This window comes from Meles meles, chromosome 10 (assembly GCF_922984935.1).
Source record: "Meles meles chromosome 10, mMelMel3.1 paternal haplotype, whole genome shotgun sequence".
Taxonomy (NCBI): domain Eukaryota; kingdom Metazoa; phylum Chordata; class Mammalia; order Carnivora; family Mustelidae; genus Meles; species Meles meles.
This window is the reverse complement of record NC_060075.1, coordinates 61,023,697-61,041,087: the sequence shown is the minus strand read 5'-3', so window position 1 is coordinate 61,041,087 and position 17,391 is coordinate 61,023,697. Positions and strand designations below refer to the sequence as shown.

The following is a 17,391-nucleotide window of genomic DNA, read 5'->3' as shown; positions in this document are numbered from 1 at the left end:
TTGAATACTAGAGTTTTTAGATATTATAGCAATTCTAGATTATGGCTCTCCCTTCTTAAGACTGCTATTTTGCTGTGTTTCTTGTTACATTACCTTGCCTGGACCCCATCTGTTAAGTCTATCTCTCCAGCAATGCAGGATCTTTTACAACGTGTATCTCTGCTCAGTTCCTTTGTTTGTTTTTATTTTTAAGCCTGAAATCGTAGAGGACAACTGTGTTACCACATAGCTTAATGTTCCACCAAAGATTGGACAAAGTTTGTGCTCAACCATCTTAGCCATTAAGGGTTTTATTTTCTGCTGACAGATCTATTTAAACTTAAACACTAAAACTTTAAACTGTGTTTCCAAGTTTGTGCAGGCTTTTACTTTATATGGGTCCATGATATTGCTGCCACACAGACATAGGCTTTATAATCTAGGAAGGTGTGAGTGGCTTGGGTCTGCTCCACTCGCTGTTGGGCATGTAGGCAAACTTTTGTCAACTTGGAATTTATAGAAAGTTTATCAAGCCTCTGTGTCTGTTTGACCTCCTATATTTCTCTATAAAATTCTTGATTCTAAAATAGTTTTTTAGGAGATACATTAACAGTTTAAATATAAACTTGAAAAAAGTTCTGATGATACAGGAAAGGAGCCTTCCCAGTGAACTGGTTAGAGTCCTTTTCTCTGAGTTTAGGAAATTGCTCTCACTCCTCAGTGAACTGAGGCCAGGGGAGGTTAAAAAAAAACAAAACAAAACAAAATAAAAAAAACCAACACCCTTCATACAGATGCAAGCCAGGCTACTGAACTATCCCTTGTCATTTTGTTATCCCCTAAAGCCACCTACACCTTCTGAAATAGTTTATTCACTAAACTCTCTTTTAGAGGTTCCCAACTTGAATGTGGGATTCTATTGAGATTATGAAAATTTAAGGGACTAGTTAATTTTGTTAAATATGATAAAATCATGTTTAGCTATAGAATAAATAAAATGTCTATTAAGTTAGACACACATACTAAAATATGTATAGGTAATGACGATTGGCAAGATGCTGGTAATTATTGAAGCTGCATGGTAAATACATCACCCTCATTATATCTGTGTCTCCATTTTGTGGTACAGTTGAAGGTTTTCATAGCAAAAAGTTAATTTTATTTGGCACTAATCCTTTGACTCCTCTGATTAAATTATAAATTAGTTATAATTATTATCTCTGGTTTAGTGGCCCTTCCATGAATACAAACTGAACAAGCATTCGTAAGACAAATGAGTGTAGGTAACATTCTCACTCAGTTAAAAATTTGTTTGTCCATGATACCAAACTTCACCTTCGACTGGTTCCAGGACAGCTCGAAGATGTACATGTGTCCCAGATGATAAAGAAGACATTTTAAGTGGTTCAAGTTAGACTGTTCTGAAAATGAGAAAGACTTCTGGAAATTATACTCTTTTGCTCCTTTTATACCATGTATTGAAAAGAGTGTTATCAAGTTGTCTTCATTAAGCAGCAGAGGAAAAATCATTCTGTCCAACAGGGAGTTCTCGCTCATTTGGCTAATGATTAGGTACACGTCCTTGGTAGGTCACTTAAGTGACTTACTCTGATGACCTTTAAATTAAAGTCGTAACATTGCTGATTGTGGGCAAGACATGATCCAATCACTCTAATGGATTTGGAGTAAAACTGTTTCATGTGTAAACTAGGAAAATATTTTCTTTTTTTAAATCATTAACTATCTATCTCACCTTATTCTAGAACTTATAACTATGTATTATCTATTTTAGTAACATCATAACAATTAACAATTAGGTTCAGTGTTGAATTATGAAGTAAAAGGGCAATATTTGAAAAATGGACACAGCATTAAGGGAAAATTTTGGAATTTTTAAGTCATCAAAAATAATGATTTAGTATAGCTTTTTACATATGCTGGAAATTATGTGCCTATTCCTAAACAACTAGATGAACTAGTTTTAGTTTCATATTTTATTTAATTTATTTTTTCAAACTCAATTGCAAGGAATTATTTTTTCTTCATTGGTGTATATTTTAATTAATTTTAAGGAAAAACAAACATTCTGCTGAAATCGCCTATGACTAATTATAGAGTATCAAGGTCAACGTATGTTCATTCCTTTAAAGCAAGGTTTTCCAACCTCAACTCTATGGAAATTGAGCTGGGTAATTCTTTGCTGAGGAGGGCTATACTGTATACTATAGGATATTTGGCATTATCATTGGTCTTTACTTAATAGAAGACACTAAGATCCCCTTTACCAAACTGTGACAACTAAAAGTGTCTCCAGATACTGCCAGATGTCTCCAAGGATGCAAAATCACCCTCCTACCTCAATTACAAACCGATGCTTTCAAGTGAGTTTTGCTTTACATCTGCCTAAATTTCAATTATTCCCCAAGGATTACAACACAAATCATGGAAGAGTCAAACAAGAAAAAGAAATGATGATACTGAGAAAGGGAGTCTGATAAGAGACAGCTTTTCAATTACAAACATTTTTTAAAGTAAATAATTTTAAGTAGCATGTGCTGAACATGAAAATCTGTTAAGAGAAGACCACAAGGAGATGCTGTTTAAAAACTCAAGTTGCTTGTTAAGCCTGGGGAAGTGGTAGGACAGCAAACAAAGCAGTTTTCGTCAAATTGCTTGGATCTTTCTTCATCTAGAGAAGTTCACCATTAAAAAAAAAAAAAATTTAGACCATCTTATGTGAGTACCAAAATTGGTCAGATGCAAACACACACACACACACACACACACACACACACACAGTTTGATACAAATAAACAACACGTTTTATTTACCAGTTCACCTATTTCTCTGTCTCCTTTAAAAAAAAAAAAAAAACAAATGATAATGTTAAATGGGTTACTTAAAGACCTAATTAACAGACTCTTGTATTTACAAAGCCTACTAGTAATAATATATTCTTTTTTCCTTTTTAAATTTTCAAGGATCTTTATCTTATTCTAAATATCTTCAGCATTTATATTCAAAGGTTGGTCTAAAACTACACTGAATTTGCTTGCATATCTTAGCACCGATCTCTGGTTGATTTATTTACTCTCTACAACCCTATGTACATAGGAAGCTCATTTTAGCAGTGCCCACTGTATTCAGAAAGGCACTGCTGCAAAATAAAACCTGAATCAATATTTGAAGACTTAAAAATTGAGAGGTTTTTTTTTCTGTTTTGTGGTCATCTTAGCTTTAGCATCTCCATCAGACAAGCCAAATTAAAAAACAGTAAAATTAAACATCCAAACTGCTGGCAAACCAGCAACTTTGCAAATTTTGACACTAGAGAAGGTACTAAGAAAATTAAGGTTAGAGTGTATTTCAATGCAGTTTTCCTGGGATTATCATATATGCTTAACTTTGACTAAATCACCTTTGAAAGTTTCAGAGAAAGTGCAGGACAATATTACTATAAAGTGTTATAAGTCTGGCTGGCTTTAAGATGTATTTTTCCCTGTTAACACAAATAGTTCTAATGTCATTGAGTAAAATCTGACTGTAATGAAGATGAACATGTAGAAAATGAAACATTAAAGAATTAAATAAATTACATAGTTCGGTAGGAAAATACAATCACGTAAAACTATTTCTAAAGCAAAAACTTTCATTAAACTCGCAGAGTGGAAGATTATCAATTCTTGTCATGCAACAACTCAATAAAAAGAAAATGGGCGAACTGTGATCTTTTGTTGAGGTGCCAGGTGCTGGCCCTTAAAACTTCTTTCTAAAAAACAAACAAACAAAAAAAACTTCTTTCTAGATTTCTAGATGGACGCGAGATAGAAATTTCTACTGTGAACCTTATACTATATAATTTTAAATGGTCTATTAGTAGCTCCCTCCAAAAAGCATCTTTGGGTAAAGTGAAAAGAAATACTTTAGAGAAAATGACTTACTGAAAAGGACAAGTTAATAATTTTTTTTTAAATGTCAACAGTATAAACTCTGGATTTTCTCTTTCTGTACATCTTTTGTATTTATTAACCATATTAAAAAAACTTAAAATGCAGTCACCAATACTCTCCTTTAAAAGGCTGTTCCACTGCCCTGCCACATACACTCACCTTTACAAAAGGCCCGCTTTCTCAGACAATTTCCCCATACAGCCTGCAGTGACCTTTCTATGACTGAGTCATAAATCCCTAAACATAGGGGATGAAATCACTGACAGTGCCTTACATATGGTGGTGTGAATGCACTACAATAATTGCTTGGTAATTACATGGTAATTATTGACCATTTAAGTACATTTAAGAACAGGGTGAGTACTATGTAATCAAAGACTAATTATCTGATTATTTCTGTCTTTTAAACTGCAGGCTTACAAGATATAAAAATTGCAAGTAACATGGTGATTAGTCATTGAACTATGTGGTAACTTGAAGTGTAATTATGAAGTAATCCATAGAAATTGTATTTGTATTGTGGTTCTTCTGAACAGTAATTGTAGCGTAGTTATATTGTAATACACATTCTATGAAGCGATAACAGAAAAAAATCACCAATACATTACACTAATAAAGCATAAACATAAATACTAAAAATATTACACAATTCATTAAAGAAACGTGAATGGGAATTTTTATTTTGTAACAGGTAATTGGTATCTGAAATATGGACTGTTACAGTATGCCTATAAAATAGAGAAGTGCTCCTGTAGCTTTTAATAGTGTTATGTAATTTCTCTAGATAGTCCATTAAAAATGTGATAAGGCAAATAAATGAGACAAGGATAGAGAAATGGAATTAATACTGTAAGGTCAAAAGAGATGGAGTTCAGAAATTGGTATGCTGCACTGGGGTTTAATGGATAAATCCAGACCAGCAATGTAACTTAACTTCATTCCTAACTGATGGGACCCAGGTCAGCGTCATTTACAAATCTCTACTCTCTTCTTCCTGAAATCACTAAGTGACATGAGAACTGTTTGGATAACTATTTACAATGATGCTAAAATACTCTAAAGATATTAAAATTATTATCAAAGTTTCTACCTTAAGTTTGAAAGTTAATAAATAAAGGATTCTTCCCTGAAATTTTACCTGACACAGGTTCAATGTAGGTACTTCCCCAACAAATACGAAACTACAGAGTGGTGAAGATGGGCACCATAACAAGGTCGGGGGGAAGGGAAAACACTTTGGCTTACACATATGTTTGTTATAAAAGGTGATGATCAACTATTTTGATGTGCAATGTGCTAAAAATTAATAATCTGTAAAGTTTATTCAAGTGAGCAATTATTTCTTTGGTAATATCATTGAAAACACCAATAATACAAGCCCTGAAATGAAGATTTTATTGATTCTACCACAAAGTAATTATGATAAGTAATAATTACATACACACTTTGTATGTAACCATGGCACTGAGCTCTGGAATGTGTTATTATCATCACTCTCCATGAAAAACGTCTTTGAACAATAGATAAAAATTCCTTACCTAAGGAATAAGGGTGATTTGCCAACATCCAAAGAAATGATAATATTCTCAAGAGATAGGTTGATAACTTTTAATATCTTTCCAGTATTTTTCAACATAACCTTAATGTCGTTATTTTTAGTGTTTGTCTATTTTCACCCACAGTGTTATGCAACACAATATACCTTCAAGGATTTTTGCATGTTTTATTTTAGATTAAGCCTTGATTTATATCATTTTGCTTGCTATGTTCCTTCTCCATGGAATTCTACACTACAATAAATTGCAATCTAAATTTATTTTTTATTTTTTTTTCCATTCTATTTATTTTTTCAGCGTAACAGTATTCATTCTTTTTGCACAACACCCAGTGCTCCATGCAAAACGTGCCCTCCCCATTACCCACCACCTGTTCCCCCAACCTCCCACCCCTGACCCTTCAAAACCCTCAGGTTGTTTTTCAGAGTCCATAGTCTCTTATGGTTCGCCTCCCCTCCCCAATGTCCATAGCCCGCTCCCCCTCTCCCAATCCCACCTCCCCCCAGCAACCCCCAGTTTGTTTTGTGAGATTAAGAGTCATTTATGGTTTGTCTTTTAAATTGCTTTCAAATGCTGTCTTGTACAATTAGCTAGATACAAATGCACAGTCAAGTGGAATGCTATTAGTAGTCACTTATGAACTTGTTAATCTTTTGACCTGAGCAGCTACTCATAAAGTGAAATCTAAAATGGACTAGAGTAGATTTATATGATCACCATCGATTAATTCATGTATCATTACTGAAGTATTTCCTTTGATTGAGATCTCATTAAAGGTCTTTGTCTTATATCAAAATGTCAATAATCTTTCTAAGACAGGAATGCCATTTTATTAAGACTATATTTTCTAATATAGAAACTAAAAATTATTTACAATTGCCTTCCCCAAAGTGAATCTTTATACTTTTAATTTTTAAAATAAATTGCTATACATTGTCTTGTGAAGTATAAAAATTGGGAAGTAATGAATAAAGATCATGTATTGAGTAATGCCTGAGGAAAGGAGTTAGTAAGTAATTAACATGACTTGCCATTTTGTATAAACAATAACTCATGTCAAACTGGCTCCTCCCTTGATCACTTCTTAATTGATACTGCCTACAATTTAAAATTCCTGCTTCTTTTATAGATGGATGAGAGCTGAAAAGCAGATGGCATCTATAAAATGTGAAAAGATCCCTAAAGTAAGTTTACCATATAATATTGAGTCTTCCATGAAAACACAGATGAGATCAACCTACCTATTATATTAAGTTCCTCAGGAGAAATACGCCATCATAAAAGATATAGCAAGGTGGTTCAAACTGCTGTCTTAACGATCTCTCCATGAATCATTTATATAATTTACAATTAAACCAAGCCTCTCCTTTGTCTTCCTTTTTTCCCTACTAATTCATTGCTCTGTATACAATGATATTACTTACACAATAAAGAAGTTAACAAAAACTGTCATAAATGAATATAAACTAAGTTTCCCAGTTCATTTTACCTAGGTTGTTTCCTCTATAAAATAACTTAAGAAAATATATAGTATAGCTAAATAATCCAAATCCAAAGCAAAACATATAAAAAGTTATTATGTAATAAGGAGTAAAATGAAAGTAATTTTAGTCTATTTAATAATATTAACAATGCTATCACATATGTTTTGCAAGAATTTCTACATCTCTACACTGATAAGCACAGAAAGCATATATCCCAGATATGCTTGACTCTGTCCTTTGAAAGACTGCTACACCAAAGGGAATATCCACTGTGATCACTTAAATTCAGTATTCACTGGAGATTATAGCTAGAGCAATGAAGAAAAAAGAAAACTGAAACATGCAAATTGGGAAGGAGGAAAGTAAACTATTTTATTTACAGACAGCTTGATCCTACATACAGAAAATCCCAGCCCAACATGCCCAATATAAACATTATTAGAACTAATAATAAATAATGGTCAAAGGGATAGCAATGGTCAAAGAACACAAAACTCCATCTAGAAAAATGAACTGTTTTTCTCTATACTAGCACTGAAAAACCTTAAAGATCAAGAAAAGAATTTCATTTATAATAGCTCCTAAGATTAAAATATTTAGGAATATATTTTTAAAAAGCAGAAGGCTTATACAATGAAAACCACTAAACACTGCTAAGAAATGAAAAAGGCCTGGGGCGCCTGGGTGGCTCAGTGGGTTAAGCCGCTGCCTTCGGCTCAGGTCATGATCTCAGGGTCCTGGGATCGAGTCCCGCATCGGGCTCTCTGCTCGGCAGCCAGCCTGCTTCCTTCTCTCTCTCTCTGCCTGCCTCTCTGACTACTTGTGGTCTCTCTCTGTCAAGTAAATAAATTAAAAAAAAAAAAAAGAAAAGAAATGAAAAAGGCCTAAGTGAGAGATATTTTATTGAAAAAATGAATATTGTAAAGAGTAGATTTCTGTAGAAATGACCTATAGATCTAATGAAATTCTTAATGCCAATAGGATCTTTTAGAGAAACTAATGAAACAAACTTTAGTATATGAGAAAATAAAGGACCCAGAATAGTCAAAACAATGTTGAAAATGAAGAACAAAATTGGAGGACGACAACATCTGATTTCGAAACTTCTCATAAAGCTATAGCAATCAGGAGTGTGGTATTATCATAAGGATATGCATGCAGACCAACAGAACATATTTATAGTCAACTGATTTTTGACAAAGACATCAAATTAATTCAATGAGGAAGAGGCCAGAAATTTTAGTCATTGGCAGTGGAGTAAATGGTTATCAACAGGCAAAAAAAAAAAAAAAATCCTTTGAACCATACATAAAAATTATTTCAAATGGATCATACATCTACACATATATATGCATTTAATGCACAGAACTTCTAGAAGAAAATACAGGAGAAAATCTTTATGAATTTGGGTTGGCAAGAGAGTTTTTAGATATGACACAAAAAGGATAATCCACAGTAGGTTTCATTAAAATCAAAGAAACTCCGCATCAAAAGACACTGTTAAAAAATGAGAATAAAGGATCATTATCAACAGTCAATAAGGAAATAAATTTAAAATCATTATTAGATCTTCCTACATATCCATTACAATGGCTATGATAAAAAGCAAAGATTATATTAAGAGTTGGTGATGATACAGAGAAATGGGAATGTTCACAATAATTCTGGTGGAAATGTAAAATAGTACAGCCCCTTTAGAAAAAAAGATTTGTAGTTTCTTTAGTTGTTAAACAATTACTTGTCAAACAACTTAGCAATTCCATTCTTAGGAATCTATCCAAGAGAAATGAAGATATTTGTCAACAGAAAGAAATGTGTATAAATGTGGAGAAAGGGGAACCCTCTTACACTGTTGGTTTGGAATGCAAGGTGGTGCAACCACTTTGGAAAACAGTGTGGAGATTCTGTAAGAAATTAAAAATAGAGCTACCCTATGACCCTGCAATTGCACTAGTGGGTATTTACCCCAAAGATACAGATGTAGTGAAAAGAAAGGCCATCTGTCCCCCAATGTTCATAGCAGCAATGGCCACAGTCACCAAACTGTGGAAAGAACCAAGATGTCCTTTGACGAATGAATGGATAAAGAAGATGTGGTCCACATATACTATGGAGTATTATGCCTCCATCAGAAAGGACGAATACCCAACTTTTGTATCAACATGAACAGGACTGGAGGAGATTGTGCTGAGTGAAATAAGTCAAGCAGAGAGAGTCAAGTATCATATGGTTTCACTTATTGTGGAGAGTAAGGAATAACACGGAGGACATGGAGAGATGCAGAGAGAAGGGAGTTGGGGGAAATTGGAGGGGGAGCCATGAGAGACTGTGGACCCTGAGGAACTAACTGAAGATTTTGGAGGGGAGTGGGAGGTTGGGTGAGCCTGGTGGTGGGTACTGGGGAGGGCACGTATTGCATGGAGTACTGGGTGTGGTGTATAAACAATGAATTCTGGAACACTGAAAAGAAATTTTAAAAAATTAAAATTAAAATAAAAAAAGAAATGTGTATAAATGCTGCATTGTTTATGATAGCCCAAACTGGGAATAATCCAAATACACATTAATTAATGAAAGGACATACAATGTTTGCTACAAACATATAGTGAAATACCATCAAATAACTTTTTCAAAAAATTACCAATGCATGCTATAATATTAATAAACTTAAACCATGCTAAGTGAAAGATAGCAGATGCAAAAGATAGCATAGCACAGGATTCCATTTATATGAAATGTCTAGTAAAGACAAATTTAAAGAAAGAAAATATATCCATGCTTGTGGCTAAAGATGAGTTGCTATTAACTGCAAATGAACATTAAAAAAATCAACTGAGTTATATACTTAAAATGAATGAATTTTAGACTATGTAAATTATACCTCAATTGCCATTAAAAAAATCAAAGGAATATAAACTGTACAGAACAAAAATTTGCTAAATAACCTATAAAAAACAGTAAATGACAAAGGAACAAAATTTCATGATACCTAGAGAAAACTAAGACAACATGGCAGATGTAAAAACAACCATAACAAGAACAATGGAAATATTAAAATGCTATTCCCTGCATCAAATAGCCTAAATTGAAAACAAGATCTACCTATAACTTGTCTACAAGAAACATGCTTTAAATTCAGGGACATAGAGGCACCTCGGTGGCCCAGTTGGTTAAGTATCTGCTTTTAGCTGAGGTCAAGATCCCAAGTTCCTGGGATCAAGCTGGCACCCCACCCCTACCCCCAATCACTTCCTGTTCAGAGGAGAGCCTCCTTCTCCCTCTCCTTCCTCTGTCCTTCACACCCACTCATGCTCTCTCTCAAATAATTAAATATAATATTATAACTAACTAACTAAAGAAAGAAATTCAGAGACATAAATAGGCTGAAAGCAAATGGACGGAAAACAGCTACACCAGGCCCCAGCAACCATAAGAGAGCTGGAGGAGAGTGAGTAATATACAAGAAAATGAACTTTAAAACGTGAAATGCTGTTAGAGACAAAGAATGAGGTTTCATATTGATAAATGGCCAAGCATAAAGAAGATGTAATAATTATATATATATACCCACATCAAAATTGATCCAAGATAGAAGTAGAAGTGACAAAAGTGGAAAAAAAAAAAGACAATTTACCAATTAATTTGGAGATTTAAATACCCCACTCTTAATACTTGATGAAACAATGAGAAAACCAGTAAAGACATCAACAACTAAAAGACACTACCAACTAGGCAAATTCTTTGTGAAAACCCCCGCACAGAAGCTACACAGTCTTTCAAAGTGCAATGGAGTATTATCCAGGATAAACCTGGTATTAGATCATTAAAAAGTATCAGTAATTAAAATTTACTCTAATCATCGAAAGGACGTACTTCAAACCACAACAAAATGAAGCAATAAATCAACCAGAGGGAAAAAAAATTGAGAACTCCCCAAATATTTGTTGAATCCTGCACTTCTAAAGATGCACTGATCATAAAGAAAATCATGATGAAAACTAGAAAATTTCTGAACTGAATGCATATCAAAACATAAAGAAAAATGTCTGGAATGCAGTTAAAGCACTGTGTAGAGGGAAATTGGTATCTTTAAAATGCCATCATTTCAGTAGACACAGAAAAGTCATTTGATCCAATCTAATAAAACTTACCATGATGAAACAGTATCAACAATCTAGCATTAAAAGTGAATTTCCTCAGCTTTACAAAATAAAATCCTAAGAAGCTAACCTCACATTTAATGGTGAAAGACGAATGCCTTTTCCTAAAATTGTTAAAGGAAAGTACACTGGCACTTTTAGCCAGTGCAAAAGGTAAGGAAAGAAGAGACAAAAAAGAGAATGGTGGCTGATGTTGGAGGTGGGGGCAGGGACTAAATGCAAAGTAACATGGGGGAACTTTTGGGGATGGTAAACTGGTTCTAAAACTATTTTATGAAGACAGATGCACAACTGTTTAAGTTTATAAAAAAAAAATCACTGAATCACATCCTTATATTGAATTAATTCATTGGTATGTAAATTGTTTCTTAACTTTGTTTTAAAAATATTACTATGGTCCCATTGCATTTTTTATAAATAAATATATTTTTTGAACATTAAAAAAAAAAAATATTACTATGGGGCACCTAGGTGGCTTAGTCGGTTAAAGAGCAGACTGGCTTGGTTTCAGCTCAGGTCATGACCTCAGGTTTGTGGTGTCGAGCCCCATGTAGGACTTGGCACAGAGTCTGCTTGTCTCTCTCCCTCCCTCCCACCCCCTGCCCTGCTCATTTGCGTGTTTTCTATTTCTCTCTAGAATAAAGTCTAAAAAAATACTTCTGAGATAACAAAACTTGAGCAAGTTACTTACTGTCTACAAGAATTTTTTAAATTTTCATTTTTAAGTGGACAGCTACATGCAAGAAAAATGAAACTGGACTACTTTCTAACATCATACAAAAAACTGAATTCAAAATTAAAGACCTAGGTTTGAGACCTGAAACCACAAAAAATCCCAGCAGAAACAGGCAGTAATTTCTTTGACATTGATCATAGCAAAACTTTTCTAGACAGGTCTTCTAAGGCAAGGGTAACAAATCAAAAATAAAACTACTGGGATTACACCAAAATAAAAAGCTTCTATAGAGCAAAGGAAACAATAAAACAAAAAGGCAACCTACTGAATGGGAGGAGAAGATACCTGCAAATGATATATCCAGTAAGGGGTTAATATCCAAAACATATAAAGGACTATACAACTTAACACCAAAAAAACAAAAACAAAACAAAACAAAACAAAAAACACCAAAACCCACAATTAAAAAATTGGCAGAGGACCTGAATAGACATTTTTACAAATAAGATATACAGAATGGCTAACATGGAAAGATGTTCAAAGCACTAGCCATCAGGCAAATCCAAACCAAAACCACAATCAGATATTACACCTGTCAGAATGGCTAAAAGTAAAAAGACCAGAAATAACAAGTGTTGGTGAGAATGTGCAAAATAATTCTGACTCATCTCCTGTAGCATGAATTTTCATGTGACAAACAGAAAAAAAACATTATCCAAGCTGTTCACCCACTTGTGGACCTACCACACCAGGGGTCTCACGTAAGTGAACTATTTGATAGCATGCACACACCCTGTATTTGTTTTTCCAAGCAATGGAAAATTTTCCAAGCGGTGATATTATGTCAGAATCAACTGTATCATCTGAAAAAGGAATTTTCCCACCCATCATTTTTTGGTTTATAATACTGGGTATTAACCCTACAGTTGTTTTGATATTCTAGGTGACCATGTGACATACTTACTACAGAAATATGACTTTAATGATGCTTTTCAAGTGCTGGCCTCTTCCTTGCCTTTGGCAAAAATAACAGTAATCAGTTTTGAAAACTCTGTATTATGATTGTTCTGAAATAACTCAACTGGTTTACCAGAGGTTATTGTGCTTTGTTTGAAAATTAAGCAAAAGTTCATGACCCTAATTGGCAGAGATCTCTAACCTGAAAAGCTCTAGGGGAAGATTAAAAAAAATTTTTTTCAATCCAATAAAATCTAATTTTAAAAGACTTTTATCTTCATATTCCCCACCATTATCACTTTCCGTTGTGGCTACTTCTGTGGTCTTCACATGCTAATTTGCTTCTCTGCAAATATACAGTTTTACCTGCCACACTCATAATATAGTCTGGTTCACAATTTAAGTTCCAGTTTCATGACTGATTTTATCACTACATTTATATTCCAAAGGTTTATTTCAATGAATTGGTTCACTTTCAATGAATTGTGAATAAAACTCAAAATAATAGTAACAACGGAAAAAGCATATTTAAAACACACAAGCAATAAATACAAATAATATGAAAATATCAGGTGAAAGGAAACTTAGCCTGTTGTTTGAACATGATCTGAAACAAACCAATCAATATTATCTTTTTAGCATGGGTATAACCTTTCAAATGCAGTGATGATTAACAGTATCACAGAGTATATATAAATACAGTAATTAACATTACTCTTCAAATTTGTACAATATATGTGATCAGAAAACTTCATTATGGTTTCAACTGAATCCATCAGACAGCTTATTGACATTTGACAGAATATAAAGATCCACTAAAAGTTCATGACTTATACTTTAAGAAATACTGCATTAAAAATGTTGTCTTTCATTTTTTTTCCCCCAGGCACAATCATGTGACAAGTGATGGCCTGTCAAAGTACCTGTGATAGTCCTTCACTCACTGCAGTTGCCAAGTGAGTAACAGCTGCAGGAGTGTCATGATGACTACGATTCTAGGCTAATAAAAAAGAAAATGAAAATCATTCACAGACATAAGTCACTTACAATGCCAGGTCATAAGTGAGCCACACTGAAGTGCTTCAATGCTTGATAAAAACGTCTGGCAATGCCATAGGCCCCAAATGGAAAAGTAGAATCATGGGCAATATATCCTGCTATTTATTAAACAGGACAAATGATACAGGAATGAACTAAGCCCACTGAGAATATATAATAAAAGATAAAATATTACTGAGATTTCCCGATAGATACATGCATAGAAAACATTTTTAAAGTGATTATTTGTGTTTTAGAGGTCTTATTAAGAAACAATAGACTAACAGGTATTTGTAGAAAGCTACATAGAAGTAACCTGCTATAAATATATTTTTTTGATTTCCCAAAGCACATAACTGACATTCTCTTACTCAGTCTCAGACTACTTTCATTTACATTCTATAGGATTTTTCTAGCAATCATTTCTACATCAATCTACTCTCAAATTTTTCCCACCATACCCTCTTTTTTTTTTTTTTGAAGATTTTATTTATTTATTTGACAGACAGAGATCACAAGTAGGCAGAGAAGCAGGAGGAAGCAGGCTCCCCACTGAGCAGAGAGCCTGATGTGGGGCTCAATCCCAGGACCCTGGGATCATGACCTAAGCCGAAGGCAGAGGCTTTAACCCACTGAGCCACCCAGGCGACCCCCTACCACACCCTCTTTTCTGTGTTACAAATCTGAAAGAGTTTCAAACTGGACGTTAGTACATCAGAGAATGTTTCTGAAGTCGTAACATTTTTAAAGATTTTATTTATTTATTTGACAGAGCAAGAGAGGACAAACAGGCGGAACAGTAGAGGGAGAGTGAGGCGCAGGCTCCCTGCCAAGCATGGAGCCCAGTGCAGGGTTTGATCCCAGGGCCCCAGGATCAAGAACTGAGCCAAAAGCAGATGCTTAACCATCTGAGTCACCCAGGCATCCCCAAGTCATAACATTTTTAATAGTCACATTAAACTCAATTCACTGCCAAATTCTATCAATTGTTCTTTTGTCTTTAGCCCACTTTGACTTAATATACCCAATCTAATAATCCTATTCCAGTTCATTATATTAGCATCTCATACCATGGAAACTGTGCTAGCCTGTGAACATGTTGTTGGCTGCCTTGACCCTATTTTTAGATAGATACATTTTCTTGGTTGTAGTCATATAATTCTTCCTAAAACACCATTCCTTTTGAATTATCAACTGTTTCTTCTAATCTTCAAATGGTTCCTTACAGACTATATCTTAACCCTCAGCTCCGTATGTTTCTGAAGGTACACCATACTGCTATTTTTGAAGTCCCTTATGATCATTTACTTCTCCCCTCCAAGAACCTCTTTCCAGCCACAGTGATTATTCTCCCCTAAACATGGCTTATACTAACTGGATTCTCCACTGCAAAACTTCACTGATATCTTTCCTCTTATTCAGAGATCTTCTGCATACTTTATTTTCTTATTTAATTCCTACACTCCCGGAAATGATCTTTGAGAAGATTTTCTCAGTTTTACATTTCACTACTTTGCCTGGTCACCTAAACCAACCTGTAACTTCCTCTCCCTTGCAGAGGCAAAAGATTCAGACACCCAAATATGAGTATCACACTTCTGCTTGTTAGTGATCCAAGCACAAAATTCAAGGGTTCTCTAGAGGGGAGGATTCTGCTTAGGAATATCTTCCTAAGACTTCAACGATGCCTCTCCTCTCTATGCAGACTCGCAACTCAGTTAGTACCACGACCAGAGGACTTTAGGCAATTTAGGTGCACAAAGAAATGCCTGTATCTAGAACCATGCTGCTCCCAAATCTATGTCTACAGAGACCCTAGAGAATTGTGTTTTAGCTGACTCCACTCTAACAGCTTTGAAAAAAAAAGTAAATACGTCCATCAGGACCATTTAAGGATTTTGAGATAAAGATTTATTTACAGTTTCACACTATCAGCTGCAACACACTACTGGTCTATGTCATATTTTATTCTGTCTTAAAAATGTCAGAAATTAAAATAATTTCTAAATATACAAGGATAAATTGATTTCTATTTTATCAGTTCTAGTCTATAAGAAGCATATGTTTATAAAGAAATAGCTGATTGTAATAGGAGTGAGAAGAACTATCTAAAACAACCAAAAAAAGGATGAAATTTTTCTATCAGTCTCCCTCCTCCTAGCTGCACGAACTTGGGAAAATTTCTCTCTCTGAACCTCAGTTTTCTCATCAATGGACTGAGACAAAAATAACAGTCACCAGTTCATAGTGATGTGAAAATTACTTTTTTTTTAAGATTTTATTTATTCATTTGACAGACAGAGATCACAAGTAGGCAGAGAGGCAGGCAGAGAGAGAAGGGGAAGCAGGCTCCCCGCTGAGCAGGGAGTCCTATGTGGGGCTCGATCCCAGGACTCCAGGATCATGACCTGAGCTGAAGGCAGAGGCTTTAACCCACTGAGCCACCCAGGCGCCCCAATGATGTGAAAATTATTAATTAAATAACAGTTGTAGAGCATCAAGTATTAAAGTAACTCTGACATATAGTAGATGCTCAGTAACTAATAGCTCACTGCTATGACCATGAATTTAAAAACCAGGACATGGTGGGGTTATGGACATTGGGGAGGGTATGTGCTATGGTGAGTGCTGTGAAATGTGTAAACCTGGCGATTCACAGACCTGTACCTCTGGGGCTAATAATACATTATATGTTTATAAAAAAATGAAAAATGGTAAGTAAAGAAATAAAGAAAATAAATAAAAACCAGGACTTACTAGCTCAGAAGATACTGATTCGTTATAAATCCTAAAGCAGCAGGTCCATAAAACCTCTCCAGACATCTACATACACCTCAGGACAGAAATGAACACTTTATTTTTTTAATAATTTATTTATCTCAGAGAGAGAACACAAGCAGGAGGGGTAGAGGGTTGAGAGAATTTCAAGCAGACTCCACGATGAGGACAGAGCCTGACACAAGCCTCGATCTTATGACCCAAGATCACGACCTGAGCTGAAATCAAGAGCTGGACATTTAACCAACTACCGCACCCCAGTGCTCCAGGGAACGTTTTAAAGTGTAAGATATCATGTGTATTTTATTTTATCTTATTTTTTAAAGATTTTATTTATTTGACAGAGAGAGAAAGATCACAAGTAGGCAGAGAGGCAGGAGAGAGAGAAGGGGAAGCAGGCCCCCTGCTGAGCAGAGAGCACCATCCAGGGCCCAATCCCAGGACCCTGAGATCATGAACTGAGCTGAAGGCAGAAGCTTAACCCACTCAGCTACCCAGGCGCCCCTATCATGTGTATTTTTTTAAAAATCATTTCATTTTGATAAAAATGAAAATATTAACTAAAATTTCATTTTCACATATTATTAAACATATAGCTTCCAGGATATAATTTTTACTTCTCTATAATCAGTCACTAATTATGAAATTTCAAATGATCTTAAGATAATTAAACTTTTTTTAAGTTACAGTTGTAAGACAATTATCAGATATGTGAAAATAACAAATATTTAGAACATTTCAATAGTACATCAAACAAAAGCCTTTGAGATGGTGCAGGCTGTAATGATGAAAGAAAAATTTCTCATATTTAAT

At 34.5% G+C, this 17,391-nt stretch overlaps 1 protein-coding gene across 3 annotated transcripts in view; it reads right to left on the bottom strand.

Annotated features, from left to right (window-relative positions):
* Positions 1-17,391, bottom strand: part of DGKB (diacylglycerol kinase beta) — a 684,789-nt gene that overhangs the window by 340,620 nt on the left and 326,778 nt on the right. The window lies entirely within an intron of this gene.